The sequence below is a fragment of the Priapulus caudatus genome, unplaced genomic scaffold, assembly GCF_000485595.1.
Source record: "Priapulus caudatus unplaced genomic scaffold, Priapulus_caudatus-5.0.1 Scaffold259, whole genome shotgun sequence".
In the NCBI taxonomy this organism is placed as follows: Eukaryota; Metazoa; Priapulida; class Priapulimorpha; order Priapulimorphida; family Priapulidae; genus Priapulus; species Priapulus caudatus.
The window spans coordinates 200,584-206,056 of record NW_014577320.1 but is presented as its reverse complement, the minus strand read 5'-3'; the positions used below and the strand labels follow the sequence as shown (position 1 = coordinate 206,056).

The 5,473-nt window shown below is 42.6% G+C and overlaps 1 long non-coding RNA gene across 1 annotated transcript; it reads right to left on the bottom strand.

Moving 5' to 3' along the window:
• Positions 1 to 33: 33 nt before the first annotated feature.
• LOC106808198 lies at positions 34 to 2,458 on the bottom strand. The gene is made up of 4 exons (XR_001393754.1): positions 2,417 to 2,458; positions 1,098 to 1,222; positions 716 to 791; positions 34 to 137 (listed from the first exon to the last, which is right to left on the bottom strand). It is a non-coding gene; the product is annotated as an uncharacterized LOC106808198 (long non-coding RNA).
• Positions 2,459 to 5,473: the final 3,015 nt, after the last annotated feature.

The window sequence follows — 5,473 nt, the reverse complement described above, 5'->3', positions numbered from 1 at the left end:
TTCCTGCTGCAGTTTCGTCTGCCATTCTGGGTTGGTAGCGAGGCAGTAGGACCACATGGCCAGCAGCGTGGCCGTCGTCTCGTAACCGGCCAGGAAGAAGATCAGGGATTGTGCGAGGATCTGCTTGTCCGTCAAACCTAGATTGTTGGTTAGTTAGATGACGGTATCATGCAGTCAGTTGCCGTTTTAAAACGTGAAACTTCATTTGCGAACCGCGTTAATATAGCAGCGAACGGATATCTTAAGACGGGGGATCTGGGAACCGGTAAATACTCCAGGGTATCCCATATTGGCGCGTGGGTGCATGTGTCTGCGTGCGTGTATGTACGTGTGTGTGTGTGGAGGGGTCCATTCACATGCAGTTTACCAGGTAAAAATATGCCATTTCCCATTTCCCGGTTACTTAAAACCCAATTTCGGCTTTCCCGTGTCCGGCTGACTTCTATTCCAGAAGAAAACGAAATATTTATCTCGTATATCTCGGGTCTAATCCCACATCCCGAAAATACACGCCTCCGTCCTCATAAAAGTATAAGCCCGTTGCCGCGTTACACCGTAATTCACGGAAACTTTTAGTGTTGTCAACCTTTTTCTATTTTTTTTTCGTTTGATAAAGTAATGTTATATAGGCTGAGTTGCTATTATTTTGTAATGATGACACATGCGGGCCGCTTTTCAATGGTCTACACGTCACAGTATATTTATAACCACCAACCTTTGTGAACTTCGCCAGATTTGTCATGCATTTCCTTGTGAGCGTCCATCATCAACTGGAGAAAGTCTGGTCGTACCTAGAAATGTATACGTCATATGTAAAGTGTGCACACACGCGCGCACACAAAGCATACACACACACACGCACGCACGCACGCACGCACGCACACGAACACACGCACACACATCTCCTCTATACATAAAAATATCCTAATCTGCTCCTATTGGTCCATCGGTAGCTTAAGAAAAATTCCCCGATCGTGAAACGTTGTTGAAATTAAGCTTTTTGGCAACTTGCTTCAAGCACGCTGACAAGAGATTATATAGTATTGTAGAATGGGAGCCACTGTTGCAGAACACGAATCTCACAACGGTGGTCGTACCTCTTTAGAAGTTCGTCTAAGCTCCAGAGTCTTCGTAGTGAGGTTGACAAAGAAGTCTTGATCTTCTTTTTTAAGGAATTGTATTTTTAACAGCTTTAGAAGTGGAGTAAGTATCGGGAAAAAAACTGCAGAGAAAGACACAATGTTATGAATATTTGAAAAAGGTTAAACAATTACTGTAAATCTGTTATTAGTGTGTGCATGACGCCATTATACATATAGACCACAAGAACATCGTGTTGTGATATAGATGGCGGGGTAAAAGTAAAGGCAAAGATAATGTAAAAGGCGAGCCCTTCTTATCAATTGTTTGTGGATTTAATTATAAACAACTTGAATGGGTGGATTTGGTAGCAGAAAAGGGTGTCATGATTATGCGATCTCAACTTGTACGGGTCCAATTGGCAATATTATAATGCAACCGTTAAAATCGCAACAAAAGGAGTCATTTCGGTTCACTCGAAGCTTATAGTTTATGTTGAATTATCCTATTTATTGTATTGTGTTAGTTCTGCAAATGCTGCTATTCAATGGCCGTCGCGACATGTTTGCGGGCGGCTGAATTCGCTCACGCTTAGACGTACGGGATTGGAAAACGTCCGACGACAAGGCACAGCACCATGACCAGCCTTCGACATTGAAGCCTGGTGTATACATACGCACACACGCACGCACGCACGCACGCACGCACGCACGCACGCACGGCAACGCCATCACACCACAGCGAGGCACACACACATACACACACACACACACCCCACACAGCACACACACCAAACATATATATAGATATATATATTAGTAGTATATAGTATTTAATATAGGTGAATCTATATATATACATACATACATCATGACATACATCCCCATACATACATACATACATAATAAATCACACAACGGCTGACGCGCACACGCGGGCGCACACGCACACGCACGCACACTGCACGCAGCACGCACGACGCACGCAGCACAAGCTCACACAGGGGGTTAAAGTGGTTGGGGGCATACAACACACACACACAGCACACCACACAGCCAGTACACACACCCAATATAAATTATATACATACATAAACCACACAGCACAACATACACACACACGCACACACTCGCAGGCCAAATCCCACACATATCACCACACACCACCGCACACGCATAAATATATATATATATATATTAAATATAATAAATCATATGAAAAAAACAAGAAAAAAAACAAGAAAAAAAAAAAAACAAAAAAAAAAAAAAAAAAAAAAAAAAAAAAAAAAAAAATTATATATAGTATATATATCTAGTATACCTCACTAGTAACTCACACTATAACGCTGAGGGCTATGCTGTAAACGGATGAAGTCGAAGGCGTCTCTTGGCGTGCGTTTAACGGAAGGGCCGACTCTTTTGCCCGCTGCTGTGAGTCCGCCTGCCAGGCCAAACATCGTGGCTGCTGCTCACGTCCAGCGTGAAGCCGCCCCGAAATGCTGATATGAACATTGGAGGAAATGGAGGTATACAGACTCCTGCCGCCGCGAAAGAATGACCATTCTTCGCATGTGGAAGGTGAATGAGCAGACGAACATCGTCATTCGTATTACTTCGCTACGACAAACTGCTACTTCGGCGCAGTCATAGTGGCTTGAAGAAAATCACTGTCTAAAGCACCTATATTAACACATAATGTCAGTAGTGTCGTTACAGTTACAGTGTACGTGTGGTGCTATCTGCCAGGAAGGGAGACCGTCCTGTGTTGAATCCATGATCTCTCATCATCAAAACAATGCCTACACACTTCTGAAATGTAATACAACCAAATGGTAGAGCATTTTTAAACGTACATACGCCTTTCGTCTCAAATGGTTTCTTTCATCGGCCAGTTTTCCAAGGTTAGTACTTGCAAAATGTATTCCACATCGTTGAATAAGGTGAGTCAGTCTATTTGAGAACGAACGATCGATAACGAACGTATTACTAGAAAGCACGACAACGCGAATAAAAGGCGTCCTAGTTAACAGACAATCCTTAACTTGTAGACCGAGTGACCTAGACTTAGGTTTTCGAATCCTAACGGATGCTTCTTCTGGTTCGTACCGTAAAGCACATAATGCAATGTAAAATGAAGGCACGTTAGCTGTGGAATCCATAATGCCAGGTAGTTATGAAGACACCCCGCCCAGCATTATATTAAACTATTTAATATATTTTAACATTTTTTATATAAATGTGCTTATTTTTTTATTTTTTCACTTCTTCTAACATCTTACTTACTCGCATAAAATTATATAGCATGCAAGGGAGAGAAGAGTATAGCATGTAATAATATATGCGGCGCAATAGCTTTCTCTGCCTTGGTAACTGCCGTGGCGAATATCGGCACCTGTTTTAGCCTTGCCGGTCGTGGAATGTTGTGTGAGATGCCCTTCTCATTAATCCTTCCACTATCTCGTTTGTCAGCGTTTTTCGCTAAACCTTCCGATTAAGAAACGTCGTCGCTACTCAGCGTGTCCCCGAACCCCTACAATAATAAAGTACTAAATACCAGATCAAACATATGAACGAAAAATTCATACTAAAACTCTCAGTGACTTCATAATATTTATTTAAAACAATTACAATAGCACACGGATTCGATCGTATATAGTCAGGTTCGTGCTTTGTTGGGCGTTGTGTGAGTGGTTGCAAACAAAGTGATATAGCGCTATATAGTGGTGTAACGCACACCCGATTAACACCTGTGAAATGTCTTAGAAATTCCCTGTTATACTGTCGTGTGTGTGTGTAGTGTGTGATGTGTGTGTGTTGTGTGTGTGTGTTGTGTGTGTGTGGTGTATGTGTGTGTGTGTGTGTGTGTGTGTGTGTGTGTGTGTGTGTTGTGTGTGTTGTGCATGTGTGTGTGGTGTGTGTTGTGTGTGTGTGTGTGTGTGTGTGTGTGTGTGCATGTGTGTGTGTGGTGTTGTGTGTGTGTGTGTGTGTTGTGCATGTGTGGTGTGTGTGTCGTGTGTGTGTGTGTGTGCATGTGTGTGTTGTGTGTGTGTGTGTGTGTGTGCATGTGTGTGTGTGTGTGTGGTGTGGTGTGTGTGTGTGTGTGTGCATGTGTGTGTGTGTGTGTGTGTGTGTTGTGTGTCGTGCGTGCGTGTGTGTGTGCGTGTGTGTCGTGTGCGCGCGCGCCGCGCGCGTGTGTGTGTGTGTGTGTGTGTGTGTGGTGCTGTTGTGTGGTGGTGTTTGTGTGGTGTGTGTGTGTGGTGTGTGTGTGTGGGTGTGTGGTGTGTGGTGTGTGTGTGTGTTGGTGTGTGTGTGTGTGTGTGTGTGCATGTGCATAGTGCAGTGTGTGTGTGTGTGTGTGTGTGGTGTGTGTGTGGTGTGTGTGTGCATGCATGTGCATGTGTGTGTGTGTGTGTGTGTGTGTGTGTGTGTGTGGTGTGATGCCATAGTGTGTGATGTGTGTGTGGTGTGTGTGGACGTGCGTGTGTGTGGTGTGGTGGTGTGTTGTGTGTGTTGGCGTCCTGGTTGTGTGTGTGGTGCAGTAGTGTGTGTGTGCGTGTGTGCGGTGTGTGGCCGCGTGTGTGTGTGNGGGATGATATATGCACTCCTAGTTAAAATTTGAAAATAAACTAAATAACACAATGCAATATATCAATAGCTATAGACTGTACATCAACGATCGAGGCATTGCATGCCTCTGATGAGAATAAAATACACTGTTTCTAAAATTACGGACTTACCCGGTTAACTTCCCATATTTGTTTATCCATGCCATATCTGTGATGTGGAAACCCTAGGATAGCAAAATATAAGGATTGTAGATCGAGTAACAAACGACTTAAGCAGTTAAATTCGCCATTGCCGTTGTTACGGGATTTGCATAATAACCTGCCAGGCAGGAGCAATGTGAGCACTACACATATGCGCCCAAAGCTCAAAACAGATTCAAGGTCAAGTTCAAGATTAGAACAATATAATAATTATTATCAGGGGTTAATAATGACAATTTGTTATTATTAACCCCTGATAATATCGTACGCGCGTTCTACCATGTGTCGCCACTGTAACCGTTCTCGTATATATCGCATGCAGCGGCGCCACTTACTTCTATATATATATATTAATTTATACTGAGTTACTAATTAGTTAGTGTATAGAGATCAGTGATCGGCGCACGTAATGACCACATTATATATAAGACTGTATACAAGAACACGAGAGCGCAGCTAGAAAATTAGAAAGCGAGTGCGAACGTGTGTTTTCTAGGTAATATTGTCATTATTAACATCAATAATTATATCATTGTTATTACTATTATTATTATTGTTGTTGTTGTTGTTGTAATTATTATTGTAATTATTATTAATATCATCATCATCATCATCATCATCATCATC